We start from the raw sequence: 15,568 nt of genomic DNA, 5'->3' as shown, positions 1-15,568 counted from the left end.
AATGTGTCCGCCCTTCAATAAATGGGGTTAATTAACAGCTCTCTGCTCAGCACCATTGATGTCATTGGGGGTGAACCTGCTCCTGAGTCTGGCCATCGCATCTCTGTGCACGTGAGGCATGTCTGAGAGGTTAAGCTGCAAAATCAGGGATCCGCATCTCTCAGTGGGGACTGACACCGGGGATGCTGGAGGTAAGGGCTGGGCTCCTGTTTACTGAGCAAGTCTCCATCTCTTGTCTTTGGTCTGAGGGCTCATATTTGCTGTCTGCACTCAGAGCCCAGCTAGGCTGGAGGTGGCTGCGCGCTCCTGTGTTCCCCCTGCAGGCAGACTGCTCGGTGCTGTCTTCACGCAGGGGTTGTCAGGTTGCTCAGGTAGAGCACTGTCAGTGTTGATTCACACCAGGTTTTCCTGGACCTGATGGTCTTGCTTAACTGACAAGAGTTCAGCTGTTAACACTGGCTGGCACACTCCCTTGTTCCCCACCGCTGTCCTTTGTGGACAGTCAGCCTTGCTGCCTAATTCCTGCATGTCATCTTCTAGAAGCTTCAGAAGGGATCTCATTGTTTGTGATTGCAACGAAGGGTGGCCCAGACTGGCGGGAGACAGACAAGGACAAAAGATGTGGAGGGAGGAGGCCTCTGTTGCTTTGTTTCCTTTAGGAATGCAGTGATGTGTCGTCTTTCCAAGTTCATTTCATGAGGAAAGTAAAAGCCTGTCAGCTTTTTCTTGCATTTGGAAGAGAGCTCTGTTTTACAGCTCTTATGTGGTGGCCTGTCTGGAGATGGGCTGGATTGGATGTGCCAGGGAATCAAATCATTTCAGGCTGTTGGCTTTTTCACTCTTTATTCATTTGCTCCACCCACAAAGAGCCGGAGCAAAAGATACAGTGACTCCTAAGACCTAGAAAACCACTGAGTGCCGTTTTCTATTCCTCGGCTTCGGGCATGTCTTATATCTGTTGTTTTTTCCCTTCACATTCAGCGTTGCTTTGCCCACCTGCTCCCCATTTTCCCCTTGTTACATAAAGGGGCTGATAAATTTGTGCAAGGCGGAGAGACTCTTTAATGCCATATGATGGTTTCCAGGGTGTGTGCTGCTTGAGCTGAGAATGAATAAATTATTTTAAAATTAGACTGACTAGATAAGAGTCAGAATGAAAGAGAAGGAAATGAGAAGAACTTCTCTTGGCCTGTGCAATACGTGGCTTGGTTTAGCCAACCCAAAATATATCTGTCTGCAAATTGAAATTCAGTACCTTGTATCTGCTCTCTAGAGTTTCTTTCAGAGCCAGTCATGATATTCTGTAATTGTTTTGGCTTCTGTTCTACATATCGGGGTGCCAGGGTGAAACTGAGACCTCTCTAGGAAAATCAGAATGCTTAGCAATCCTGAAATTGTCTGATTTTCATAATTCCGTCCATGCTACTTACTAACCCTTACGCACTTTGTCTTTTCCCTTACTGTCATGCTGCCCTCACCCCTCCAGGCACACAAATGAAGGTGGGACACACTCTATTTCACCAGCAGCTCTAATGGCTTGAGCTACATTTCTAATGCACAGTGGTTGTGGCCTGGCTGGTTTTGCTTGTGCAGAGGTTGTGAAACCCTGCAAGAAAGCTTTCGCTTGTTCGGTTGGTGCCGGGCTTGACACCCTTGGTGGCTGAAGTCTCTCAGAGTTCCCAGGGAAAGTGGCAGCCTGCCTGAGTACAAAGCAAGTTGCTTCAGCTCTTCTCCTTTAGCCCTGCTTTGGAGGAGAGTGCCCCCTCTCAGATACGGGGCTTCTCGCTAAGACTTCTCCTGTCAAATGAGACAGACCCTGACCTCTTACCTATATCACGTATGCGACAATATGAAGGTAAAGATGGAGTGGCTACAACCCTGGGCCGTGTATTACTTTCCATATTGCCAGCTATCCCTGATGTCTGCAGACAGAGCTCCACCCCCTGGCTCACCTAGTGCCAGCCTAGTCCTACCAAGCCAGATGCCAGGTCTGCTGAACTAGTTGTAGTGCTTAGCAAGAGATTATCAGATTGCTCCTCTTGGCAGACAGGGCCAACAAGAGGACATCTCCCAGCCAAAGCCTCTTCTAGCAGGTCCATCTCCATCGTGGAGCAAACCAAAGTTCTGTCGCTATGAAAATAAGTCGTATAGAATCCAGACATTTATTTATTTTTTTAATAACCCTTTTATTACCTTTTTCCCCCCTCTACAGATCCCGAAAGCTGGTTTACTCTCACAATTTGACTATAAAATATCCATAGTCATCCAGGCAAATCTTCCCTGGGAGAGTTCCCAGACACTACTCGTTTATAATAGATATGACGAAAGAGAGAAACAGAATACAAATGGACCGTTTGTAGCCATGGTATAAAATATTCAGTGACTAGCAGAGCAGGGTGATTGTGAATATCTTTCAGCTGATGAGAGAGCAGGGTGAAGGGGAACTCTCTGGAGGCAATTCCCATTCTTCTGGAGTTATTTGGTCATTGGTTTTCTTTCCTCTGGCCCCCTCCGGAGCGAGCATTCGCGTTGCCCTATGATCCTGCCAGCCCAAACACAAAAAACGGGGAGGGGAAGGAATTAAATCCCATTTCCACCAGGCGTTCAGCAGTGAGGATGTCTTTCTCGTGACAGGCACAGATACATCAAATGAGGTATTGCTTGCTTTCTTCAAGAGAGGAAGCTAGCCACAGCAGGCAGCAGGCAGTCGCCAAGTTCAGAAGGTCTCTGTGTCGAATTGGTTTGGTGAGTCAGCATGGCAGCTGGGAGCAGATCCACAAGTCCCTGCTTCATCCATCAGACTCATCTTTCTCCCTTCCCAGGGGCTGCCCGAGATGGGGATGCTTTGAAGGGACAGCGTCCCCAGACTCGCCCCACTGCACTCCCTCGCCACCTCTCTGACATCTCCTAGCTCAGCGGTAGCCGGGTTATGATCTGCACAGCCTCCTGCCTGCTGCCAGATGCTCTCACAGGCCCTGCAACAAGAAATGTCTTCAGGGTCAGACCCGTGGAGGGTTGTTGCTCAGAGGAACGAGGAAATTTCAGTCACAGAGGATTTAACTTCTTGTGTGGCCATTGTGGTCCCCGTGGTATAGAGTGATTACTAACCCTACAGCTCCATATTTTGTGAGCCAGTGACTTAAGGGGAAAACACTTGTGTCAGAGTTTATTTGCTCACAGGGGTGCCTACATGCAAGCAGTGGTGTAGGATGTAGCCAAACAGCATTTTTTTAGCCTCCCTCTGATTTGTGAGACCCTTTCCAAACTATTTTTGCTGCATTTTTAATAGAAGCAGTCACTTCACACAGGCTTATAATGAGATACAGTCTCAAAGAGGGGAGAAGGCAAAGACCTCACCTTGCCCTGGGGTACCTCCCAAGATGGGATTGTTCAGCTGCATCCTGTAGTGAAACCGGCAGGTGCTGGGCTTCAAGAGCTGGGCCTGGTTGAGTCAATGTCTGAAGACCCTGCTCTTGGCCTGCAATTTGCTTGTGCCTTGAGCCTCCTTTCTGCACTAGCAGTGTCACAGTCTTACTTTCACCAGTTCCTCTCCCAGAAATCAGGGAACAGATTTATTTTCTGGTGTGTATCCAGCATCTATGAAAGTCAGGAAAAGTTAAAAGTGTTGTTGTTCCAGGTGACTCAGACCTTATCAAATCACCCCAGCAAAGTCTGGCCTATGTATAATCAGGATGGGAGGCTTCCAATGAAATCATAAACTACACGTTTTTCTCAACACCTTCCTGAGGAGGGGATATGGAGAGGGAGGTGCTGATCACTTCTCCCTGCCCTCTCCAGTGACAGGACACTTGGGAGTGGTTCAAAGCTGCATCAGGGGAGGATCAGACTAGATATTAGGAAACATTCATTTATTGAGAGGGTGATCAGACCCTGGAACAGACTTTCTAGAGGTGATCAAAGAGGTCACTAGTTGGACTAGATGATGATTGTAGGTTCCTTCCAATTGAACTATTCTATTCTATTCTATTCCATTCCATTCCATTCCATTCCAAGGTGCTGCAAGGAACAGTGCTTGGGTTTGATTAAGAGGAATTTTGTTTCTGAAATAATGAGACTTGATCAGATCATTTGCCACATCATGGAAGTTCAAGAAAGCCATAAGCTGTTTCACAGAGGTGTTTGGTTTGTAGGCACCACTTACACTGGTCATATCACTGATGCCCTCCTGCTGAGTAGAAAACACGGATCTGGAAGGCCTACCAAACCAAATTCCTTCTTTACTTCTTCAATTCAGATGACACAGCCTGTGCAAAGGTATGTCTGAGAGATCGTGGTGGATGATTGACATGGTTTAGTGGTGACCTGGCAGCCCAGGGTGAACAGTTGCACTTGATGATCTTAAAGGTCTCTTCCAACCAAAATGATTCTGTGATTCTGTGATTTTGTGATCACACATAGGAGCTAGTGTTACCACAGATGCAATGTGTCATCATCTTGTTTCTGACAAGTGACAGCAGTCAGAGCTGTCAGGTCACAGAGGTTGATAGGTATCAATGTATTGTGTTGACGTATTAGCAATGTGAACCGTGAAGGTGCCCTTTTTTGTAAGACTCAGCATTGCAGCTCCCTCATTCCTACCCAAACCTTGTTTATGAACACAGCACCCTTCTACTGCATACAGACAAGTGACACCCTGGAGAGAGCGGCGTTTTGTTGGATATGTAAAGGTTGCCTTATATACAAATGCATCATTCATGAAATCACGCCATTATCTCCAGTGCAGTAACTGTACAGGATAGAGATTACATCACTGGATTGACTGAGAGGAGGCTGATTTTTCCTAATGAGTATGATTCACTTCCCTCTAGGCTCTTGAAAACAAGTTGCAGTTAGAGTTAAGTGAACATTTTTAAATGAAAAAAAATATTCAATTTTTTAAATACTTTTCCCACTTACTCAGATGGGTTCTTGGCTTTAGTCATTTCTCCATCAATAGATGTGTGTTTGACTAATGTTTTGTGCAGACATCCAGCAGCTTCCTGTGGGCTATGGTATGGACCCTTTGGATAGGCTGTGGTCTCTTCTGGTAGTACCTGCTTGTTTTGGGGGGAAGTTAGTCAAACACCATGATCATGAACAAGGATTATAAATACCTGGCACGATAACCACGTTTGTAAAGTGTCATTCAAGCTGTGTAGGTTCAATACAGTGGCTCTGAATCAAAGACTATTGAAGTCATTGTTTTTCTAAAGACTTCGGTGAACTTTGGATTATAGCCATAGATTAACTTCCTGCATAACCAAGGGCAGAGAACTCTCTTCAGTTCCTTGTGCTGGAGCCCAGTAAATACTAAGTGTCTACACCTTCACTGGACATTTACTTACAAAGAACGCCAACAGCAGCATGCTTGACACGGCTTGCAGATGTGGAACTGAATCATCCCTATGCCAAAGAGCCTGGCACGTAAGGCTGAAGAAGACATAGAGAGGAGGGAAAGGTGTTCAGATACGGATTGTCATTTTTATTCCATGATTAAGATGTCTTCATGTTGGTGCAGGTATTCTGCTTAGTACCTTGAATGGTATGCACTGGGTGCAGTGATCTGCACCTTTCCTTGCCCCTCACTAGAAGCGCATCACTGAATCAAGTCCCCAGCAGAGGTAGTCACTGAAATGTTGCCTTCTTCAGAAGTCCTCTTCCTCTATCTTACCAGTCAAGATCTGACCACAGTCATGCCACTGAATTTTTTGGGAAGGTTACCAGGGGCACAGACTGGTGACACCAATTCATTGCAGATGCCTTCAATCCCCACAGATCATCTTTGCTCCTGTGCCCTTGATTTGAGTCACTGTTACCTGGTGGGAAGCTGCTGTGATCCTCCCCTCCCTTCCTCCAGGTTCTCAGGAAAACATCTTTCCATTCAGACCTAGCTCACAGCAGCACCAGCCTTGTGCAAAGTTGAGTAGCTGAATCTGATGGTCTGATCATCTCCTAAGATATCAGGTGTTACATCAATTATTCAGAGCCTGAAATTGCTACATACAAAACTTAACAGACACTTAAGAGGAAACAGCTCTCTGTGCATACCCAGCTACTTCTTTAGCACTCCCAGGTCACTCTTCTGTTCTATCCGTGACCCATTAAGTGTTTCACCAATGCCATAATTGTACAAGTGGAGACTGAAGTTGGTCACACCAGGATCTGGAGATCTCCCTGGGTGCTCTGACAGGATAAAGGCTGGGGGCCCAAAGTGCCTAGCTACCTTTCACTACTTGTGCATCCATCTCCATCTGTACTTGAACTTCTGCAAGACATGATTTTGTAACAATACATGCGAAATGCTTTCCAGAAAATAAAAAAATGCTCAACAAGCATCAGTCTGTCAGTCATCACCATTACTTCCAGGAGTGACTGTCTTTCCTGAAGAGAGCTCTACAGGGATGAAAGGCACCCCAGCACTTGAACTGAAGGAGTTTGCACATCCAGGTTGGTAGTCTCAGTGCCTCAGCCAGTCCTCTGGAAGTTTTCTGGTGAAAGCACAGCAGGGCATGAAATGGCAAAGAAGTCTCCTGCCTCAAAGTTGGGAACACTGCAACCTACTCTTAACAGCCTTCCTGCAGTAAACGACTTCCCAGGCCTGAAACATTCACCTCTCACGTCTCCTTGGGTCAGGCAGAGAAGGACAGAGGACAGATTTTGAGTGGTGTCTTCAGTTCAACAGTAAGAGTCTGTGGTCTCAGCTGCTCATTCCCGCTGTCTTGCTGGCTTCAGCATCACGCTAAACCAGCCCATCTGCTCCAAGCCTTGCAGCCATGCAGCTGCCCTGACAGACGAAGAGACCACAGACTGGGTAATGATGGGGAAATAGCTTGTTAATAGGGAGACGGAAGACACAGGCAAAGTCTTCCTCAGCATAAGTACATCTTCTTCTGCAGGGTTTTTGTCAGGAACTCTCCCACACACATCTCTTGTATTTTGGGGGTTCTGGGCGGCTCCCTCCTCTTGGCTGAGGTCTTTGCAAAGCCTGCCCACAGAAGACTCCCCCTGCCTGGCTGTTGTGCTTTTTTAAACCTGGCACTGTCTATGAAGCAGACTTACGTTTCAGCTTATCTGAGAGAGCTGAGCATAGTGCATGCTCTCAGTCTGAGAGCTAAGCACATGGATTGCGCAAAGGACCCAGCTGTCTCTGGTGGCAGAGATGAAGATGAAAGGATCCTTTATCAAAGCTGGGAGAAAAGAGAGCATTTGCCTGGAGACATCTGGGCATGTCACAAAACAGAAGGTGAACAAGGAGCAAGCAGATCTCACAGCAACTATGGTCCACTCCGCTTCTTGAGCCTGCAAAATTGCTGGGAAATTTGCCTACGCATTGTCTCCTTGCTAGGTTTCTCATACTCCTATTTTCCCCTAGGCTGGCCTTTCCTCAAGGTAGTACCCAGCACTTCTGGGGACCACCAGGTACAGCAAGAGTAAGAGGGAAGGAGCTCCCTGGCTGTCTTCAAACTGCTTGATTTCAGAAAACACTGAAGGGGAAGAAAGATGGGTGCTGCAGCTCACGTGCCTGAGGCACAGAGCAAGTGTAATGATCCCTTCCATGGGCTGGCCAGCACTGCTGCCTGTGGAGGCTCTTCTTCACAGCTGCTTCGTCAGGGTAGGTCTTAAGCCCTGCTTTGGTCTTGGTCTTTGTAATGAGAAATCATGTTCTGGCATCTACGCTCTTTAGGGCCCTAGGACCATAATCCAGAGAATCCATTCTGAGGTTTGAAATTAATTTAGATGCTGAATCTACAATGCTCAGCTTTAGGAAAGTGGTGAGTAATGCAGACTGCCAGGTGAGTAGAGAGAGCTCGGTGTGCCTTGACAAAGGCCAACACTGGCTGTCCTCCTACTCAGGACAAACAGGAACCTGACTCCACCAAATCATCCTCTGGGCCTCCTTTGGAGCCCTGTCTGGACATACCAACCCCCTGTGCAGCTGGTTTTGCTGGCAGAGGAAGCTGGGGCCAGCCCCCTTCTCCATCATATCCTCCAGAAATGCTTCTGTCCCCCTGCCTCGCATGCTGAGCAGAAATAGTACCGCAATTGTCCATTAAATGAAGGACAAGAAGGTGCTGTGTTTGGGAAGATCAGGCCCACAACAAAGGCAGCAGGGCTGGGCTATTTTGCTGCCCACAGAAGCTGCCTGCCTTGCCCTGGGGGAGTCAGGGCGTTGTGGGTGCATCCACACCAGAACTTCCCGTCCTGTCTGCCAGGAGCTGCACAGGGAAATGAGGCAGTGGCCACTTCTCTGCTGAGTACCCAGAGCTCTCTCTACCTTGCTTGGGTCTGAGTCAGAGGCAGCGCTGGGCTCCGACACAGCCATGGCCCTGATGAGTGACCAGGTCTGAACTCAGCCCTGAATCAGCCTTTGCCCTTGCTCTGCGGAACTCACGTTTCCTTCTGCTACTACCAGCTTTCCCTGACCAAAGGACAGGGACACTTTGTACATTTAGTACACGTTCTATCCAAACAGAATTTCACTGATGAGATTTTTTTTTTCTTTTAAACAGACAAAACCAAGGATTTGATCCAGCTGTCTAGTTTATCTGTTCAAGCTCAGTAAGGAATGCACAGTGCGGTCTGGGAAGGGTCTGTTCCTGTCTGCTCTGCATTTATGTAGATCACATTGTTGCAGGTGTCCTTGGAGAGCTCCCAAAAGGCAAGGTGAAACTCTGGCTACATGAGTAGAAGCAGTGGCTATGGAAAGGTCACAACTCCTTTCATAGGGCTGGGTGGATAGAAGAGGAGCTACACAACTGCTTTCATACCAGGATATATCTCATCCTGCTCCATGACTTAAGGAAGGCTGCATCCTGTGTGTATTTTCATATGGGGGATCCTGGCTAGGAGCAAAACGGCCTAGCTAAGAGGTGGTACAGGTTGTTCTCAGTCTCCAGAGATAGAGTGCTGCTCAAAATGTCCAGGAAAACGTCTTTCCATAGCTACATCCTCTCCTTCTTAGATGAGGAGACCCCATAAGTGTGCACACCCTTAGTCTTTACAAGGATCTCTGGATAAAAGAAGTTGTTGAGGCAGGTCTGGAATATAAAACAACAGGAGACATTTCTGACAAATGGTATGGTTTTTTCTTGTAATGCAAATTCCTCCCTTTTGGGGCTGGTGATATTTCCTGAAGAGTGAGAAATCCCATGAGAAAGAATCTCTGTGTAGAGAGGTATATGACAGACGGATGATGTGAATTACCACACATACTGGTTACGGAAGGAGTCATGCAAGGAGCTGGAATTATCATGAATTATCATGGTACAGAGGACACAGAGCAAACGGGAGCTTCTCTGCACCCTGGCAGTGCCTTTTGACAGCATGCGGCATATACCAGCATGGAAGGGGCAGTAACAAGGCAGGATGAACCCCAGGGGGCATCTCCATTTCATGATGGAGCATCACCGTGCAGGAACAGGGTTTGGCAGTACGTCTGGGGCTGCTAGGGAACAAGAGACCCTCAAGGCAGCTCAAGCACCATCCTGCTCAGTAAGCAAGCAGGGAAGACACACTTAGGTCCTTCCCATCATTGACTCTCAGATTACTGGGTGCTCCCCATTCTTTTTGATGTGGGTCATCTCTCCGGGAAAGTGTTTGTGTCCCCTGAGCTGGGGTGGGGAAGAGCAAGCTCTGGAGAGACTGTCTGGTCACCATGGGCTGGGTGCAGGCTCTCCCGGCGGGGCCTGGCGAGGGAGGGGGATGCGTGCTGGAGCACAGTGTTTGGAGACTCACTCAGCTCAGGATGCCATTTGTTTTCTGCTTTGCTGGGCTGTAAACAAGCACACGTCCAGCTGAGAGGGTGGTAGGCACCATCCTGCCTGCTTGCCCGCCTCTGCCTACAAAGGGCAGGAGGTCTCCAGGAGTTGTGGGGAACTGATGACTTGGTCACTATTAGGTTGAGTGTCTGGACTGAAGGCAAGCCCGACCACGGCTCTGCTTGTGATAAGCAGAGGGAACCTTCTCCTAGCCCGATCCCATGGTCAGATCTGTTGTGAATTGCCGTGCTGACTCTTGTGATGGCTGTGGGCAGGTGCTGTGCGGCACAGCAGCACAGTGAGCTGGCACATGGGAGCAGAGCCGCTGCCCGCGGTGGCGTTCAGCGGCTGTGAAAACACAGATGGGCTTAGGGCTGAGAGTCAGACACCCCATCTGTCCTGTCAGACAGTCCACACTGTCCCCTGCAAAACGTTGAAGTATGGGAAAGGGTTTTATGATGAAGCAAACTGGTAGAATGAATGAGACATGAAGTTGGCAAAAAGCCCAAGGACTCCTGATTCTTTTAAATGCCAGGCTCTGTACCCTTCCTCTGCTCTGTTCTGGCTGCATGTTGGATGGGCCTTTGTTCTTCTGAGATAGCATAAATTTAACATCATGAAGTGTGGGGGTTTTTTCAACCACATCCTGTTATCCATACATAGAAAGCCTGTTACTGGTCACAGAAACCTCGCAGAGAATTTTCCATGAAAAGAAGTGGCAGGATTTTGTTCCATACACACAGCATCAAAGATGGAAGTCTTGTGTCATTCATCTTTCTATGCCAACACTTTCTCTAATTAGACTGTGGATCAAATGAGCAAAGGAGCTGAAGCATAGCTCCATTGCAAGTCTGCTCCTACCATATGACCATCTGCTCTCTATGTACACAGACAGGTGGGATGTGCTAGAGAGAAGGAGCTGGAACTGTAGTTTGCCTGCCTACCTCTGGTTACCACTCGCATTCCTCATCACTAGGCAGACGTGACCACCCCTTTGCGTTTACCCCACTGCCTGCATGCCTCAGGTCCTCCCACCCGGCATGTCCCCCCGCCAGGGGTCCAGCCATATGTCCGCTTTGCCTCTTCACATTGCAGTGTTGTTGCTTCTCCGCTGGTGCATTCCTTCCATCCCAGAACTCATATGCATGCCAGGTAAGTCAGATAGTGATGGATCATAGATCAATCGGTGCAACTGTCTTTTCTATGTCAGGGGATATGGCTTCAAGCCCATCCTCATTTGATGGTGGTTTAGGAGGTCAGGGGTGGAAATGTGGGGTTTTTTCTTTGATTTTTTTTAGATCCACAGTAAAAAGCAAAGAAAATTCCCAGTAGCCAGATATAAGTAATTGTCACAGGTTTGCTGTAGAACATTGCCAATCAAAAACTACAATACTGAACACGCTCAGTGCTTCTCTAAAGCCAAGGGGGCTGCCCCATGAGTAGAGGTGGGATAGTGGTGCTTTCCAAACTCTGACCAAGGCTCCATTTTCTTGCTGTGATGAGCTTTCTGAACCCTCACCCTCTGATGTTACTGCAGCAGTGGCTGCAGGAAGGGTTCTGTGCAGTGACCCTGTGACTGGGCAAGGGGACCCTACACACCGAACTGACATCAGTTACAGAAATGTAGAGACAAAGGTCTCTGTAATCAGGGGTGGAAAGCAGCTGTCTAACTCCACATATGTTAATGTTTGAAGCATCGAGACCGTGAAAGAGTAAATACAGCCTATCATGGCACGAAGACAACTTACATTCCTAGAAATTATGAGTGGGTACAAGCTAATATTATTTCTCCACCTCTGTCAGTGCCACTATTATTTTTTCACCCTCTGCTTTCCAGCGCTCGGAACAGTAAGTGTCCCCCACAGCACTGTAACTGAGAAGACCAGGCTGACAGTGACTGCTATTCATTAACATCTGTTTAAATGAGAGAGGGAGAGAGACCTGTGTTTGTCGTGGGGATTATGAACAGTAGTAGATTCTTTCTGGGGACCATCCGTCACACCTGGGATTTGTCTGCACTAAGCCTTGGGCTTTTAGTTTGTGATCAGTGGTGTTCTCACTAAACCACACTGAAAGTGCTCACAGCCCATTAGAAATGTTAGAGCCCTTTTCTCCCTGGCCTAGTTTTAGTCCCTACAGTGGGTCTGCAAGTGACTCTGTGAGACTATACAAGGTCCGAGTCCTCTCCACAACACGTATCTTTTTCCATTTACAGGTATCTCTTGCCATGAATCAGTTTCTTCTTCTCTCAGTCTGTCTTGTCTGCAGTTGAAATACCATGGGAATTTCCATGGCAGATTTCAGCCCTGGATTCCCAGTTGGTTGCCAGATGTAAACTGGGGGTTCATCCAGGATTTCTAATGGATAGCTGATCTCCTGAGATTGCCCTGTGCTGGGACAAGGATCGTGCAGGAGTACAGCAGGGAGTTGCAGTGAGACCAGGCTGTGTGCAACCTTGCAGCCAGCCCAGCTCCTGGCTGTGGATCCAGAGAGCCTTCCCTACCCATCCCACCGAGCTCCGCTGCACTTGGCACAGCACCCTGTGTCTCAAGTGCGCAGTTTCATAAACACACACACTCACACCCACACCCCTTTTCTTCCTAGGCACTCCAGCTGCCTGCCTTTCATCTGAGCCCGAGTAAACTGAGCTGTGCCACAGCCTTTCTCACCCCATCACCCCACATTAACCCCTGCCAGCTGCCCCATGGAGAGCTCTTGAGGAAACCTCTACCTTCTCTGCCATCCCGCACAGACTGTGCCCATGGCCCTGCCCTTACAGACCCTGTCTCCCTCCCAACGCTGCCTGCACTGGCTCTTCCGGATCTATGCTGCTATTCAATGTGAAAGTGAAGTCCTCGTCCCATGGAAACAGAGAAGACCTTTTCTTGTGAGAAGGTAACATTTAAAGGCATCCCTTGGGCTACTCTGTCTGGCAGCCAAGCTGGTGCTCTTTTGTCTAAGTGCCACTCTTTTGAAATGCCAGCTTTGGTCTTAAAGGCAGCCAGCAGAAGGTACAGCTGACTCTCCCTGTAACTGATCCCTCATCACTCGTCACTAGCCTTTATTCTCTCTTTTGACTGGGAAGAATGAATAATACAGATTACAAGGCAAATGTGAAAGTCGCCTTATGTGGGAGAGGTAACAACAGGATAGCCGGTGTCCTGGGATTTCCTTTGTGTTTGCCTGTCTCTGGTCAGCTGGAGAGATTTAGCAGTAGATAGATGGCTTGGTTTTGTGTGTGCCTCGCTAGCAGGTGCCTTTAGAAAATGCCAGATACATCTGTTAGGGAAGGAGTGACAGCAACAGAAATAGGTAGCAAAACTGGGCAGCTGGATTTGGCCTCTGATACAGGAAACTAGGCATGACTGTGTATAAAACCAGGCAAAAGGCGTGCCTGCAATAGCTGGCGCTGGAGAACATTCCAGATGGGTCATTCGTATCTCCACAGATGGAGGCATGGGGGTTGCAGAGCAAGTCCCACTTTGGTTCTTCTTCACCACTGGAAAGGCAGAACAGCTCAGGCCCTTCTGTTCCCTTGCTCAGGTCTTATGAAATGTTTTTTATGTTTCTGAGTGAGTGCTATTATCCTTCTTGATTATTATAAAATCACATCATGTCAGAAGATAGAAGTAGGTAAAAGTAGTTTGGTAAGGATCACATGGCAAATCAGTTCACTCTGTGAATGGGCTCCTCACACCCCACACATGCGTGGACTGTGCGTTGGCCACCTCCTGCAAAGTAGGATTTGAGTATGTAGTCTGTGCACCTTCTTAGAAGCATCGGGTTGATCGTTCGACCTAATCTCGTGTGACATGCTGAAAGCTACACAGGAGTGAAGATAGTTCATGAGGCATCAGATGGGTGTTGCTAGATTGCATGGAGGTGGGCGTGGGCAGATGTGAATTTACCAATGGTCGGGACCTATGGATGTCAATATCTACAAAATCTTCACCTCCCTTTTTAGCCTGAGACTTAATCGATGGATTTTCACGACTGTGAATGGGATCCTAGAACAACATTTGATTTTAGGGCGGCGGGATGAACCCAAAGCTTTACCTTAGAAAACATGAAGCCCCGCAGCGCTTGTTTTATCGGCGTTTGGGGCCAGACTGGAAAATGGAGATAAAGAAGCTCTAAGGAATTGGAAAGATGACTTGGAGTTTTCTGTAGTCCAGGGTGGTAATGATTTATGGCTCCGCCTGGAGCTCAGATCTGAAGGTTCATTTCCAAGCACCTCCATCACAGACTACATGCTCTTAAATTTGACTGACAGCCTGTGCCAGCCTGATGCATAGTAGAAGAGAACAAAGTTGAAGACCTGCAAAATCTTTAACATCTACAAAACTGTGGACTCAGTTCAGATGGATGGAGGCTTCATCCCTGCTTAACCTAGAGTCCTGGATTCTTGGCCATGCCTCCCTGAAGCACATTCCCAGTGACAGCTTTACTGGGAAAAGGAGGTGGTGTGGTTCATGCCCAGCCTCAGGGAGGCTTTGTAACTTAGCAAGGGTTGCAGGTAAGGCTATGAGATCTGATTCCCCTTTACAACTCCAGCAGTCACGGGCATGCTGTTCGTGTGCTTTGACCTTCAGTTGTCCCTGTGTAGACAGTGATAGTGAAGCATGGCACATTGTGGGCAGATAGAGAGCTTCCTTTCCAACTGGAAATCATCTGAAGAATGCCTGCTTATATCCAGTATTGTTCTTATAGGGAATCTGGGGGCCAAAAGGTTGAAACTTTTTTCCTGATGCTGCAAGGGCATGGAGCTATCAACCAGGATATGCTCAGGTTTGACTTGGGTTTAGGCCAGGCATTCACCAGCAGTGCTTTCCAGACACTAATTTTCATTCCAGATGCTTCTCTGGGTCTCTTTCTATCTTGCCTTCACTTTATTCCTAGGGCATCAAAGTTCATTTGCTGCCTGATTTGTCCCAGTGCTGGCTACTCAGCCAGGCTCTTGCACAGGAGATTCTACCTGCAAGTCCCCAAACGGGAGTAGAACAGATAATGGTGGTTTTTTAATCCTTGCTTGCTAGCAGCTTCATATTAATTCTTCATTCACTCTCAATCCCTCACCTTACTGGCTCTGGCATCTGTAATTAGCTGCTCTGAACACACTCCTATCGACATCTGTGTGGTTTTCTAGTTCCTATGTGGGCCATCAGTTTGGCCAAGGGCCTCCATGAGGACTAGGTATCCTTCTAGAGACTCTCCCTATAGGAAGCTCCTGAGGGCAGGGAGTACACCAATAAAACCAGCAGCTCAAAGCTGGTTTTGCCAGAAGATCCCGTAACGACTTCTCTCATCCTTGGCAAAGTGCTTCCAGGAGGGAGATCCCACTCATTTGCCTCCCTCTCCCCAAGGTTGTGCAGTACCAGCCGGTCTCAAGAGAGAGAAACAAATTATTTCACTCCTTGCCTTGGGTTGTGGTGTGCGTCCCAAGCCGGGTAACCACCAGAAAAAGGAACTGGATACGCTCTCCTTGTCTCGTCAGGCCTTCACCTAGTTTACTCAGCTTAATGCTAATGCTTCTGAATATTTCCAGGCAGTACCATGCCTCTCTTTCCTCAGTTCACTAAATTATACACATATTTCATTCTTTTAACCTTTTCTTGTAAGTCAGCCACTCAGACTCTAAACACTTCATCTTCTTTATTATGCATCTCTGAACTCCCTGTGATGTGTCTGTTGCTTTCTGACAGCCAGCTGCTTGATGGGGGTACTTCCAGGTCCCTGTCTTTCACACAGTGTCCCCAAGGCTGACATGCCAAGAATAAAGAATTTCAGGGTATCACGTAGGGGGGAGATTA

At 47.8% G+C, this 15,568-nt stretch overlaps 1 protein-coding gene across 1 annotated transcript in view; it reads left to right on the top strand.

Annotated features, from left to right (window-relative positions):
- LOC104501105 (MAM domain-containing glycosylphosphatidylinositol anchor protein 1-like) overlaps positions 1–15,568 on the top strand; it is a 33,855-nt gene that overhangs the window by 10,913 nt on the left and 7,374 nt on the right. The window lies entirely within an intron of this gene.

The sequence above is a fragment of the Buceros rhinoceros genome, unplaced genomic scaffold, assembly GCF_000710305.1.
Source record: "Buceros rhinoceros silvestris isolate BGI_N320 unplaced genomic scaffold, ASM71030v1 scaffold3121, whole genome shotgun sequence".
Lineage (NCBI taxonomy): Eukaryota > Metazoa > Chordata > Aves > Bucerotiformes > Bucerotidae > Buceros > Buceros rhinoceros.
Note: the sequence above shows the minus strand (reverse complement) of the source record. Positions and strands in the feature narration are given on the sequence as shown.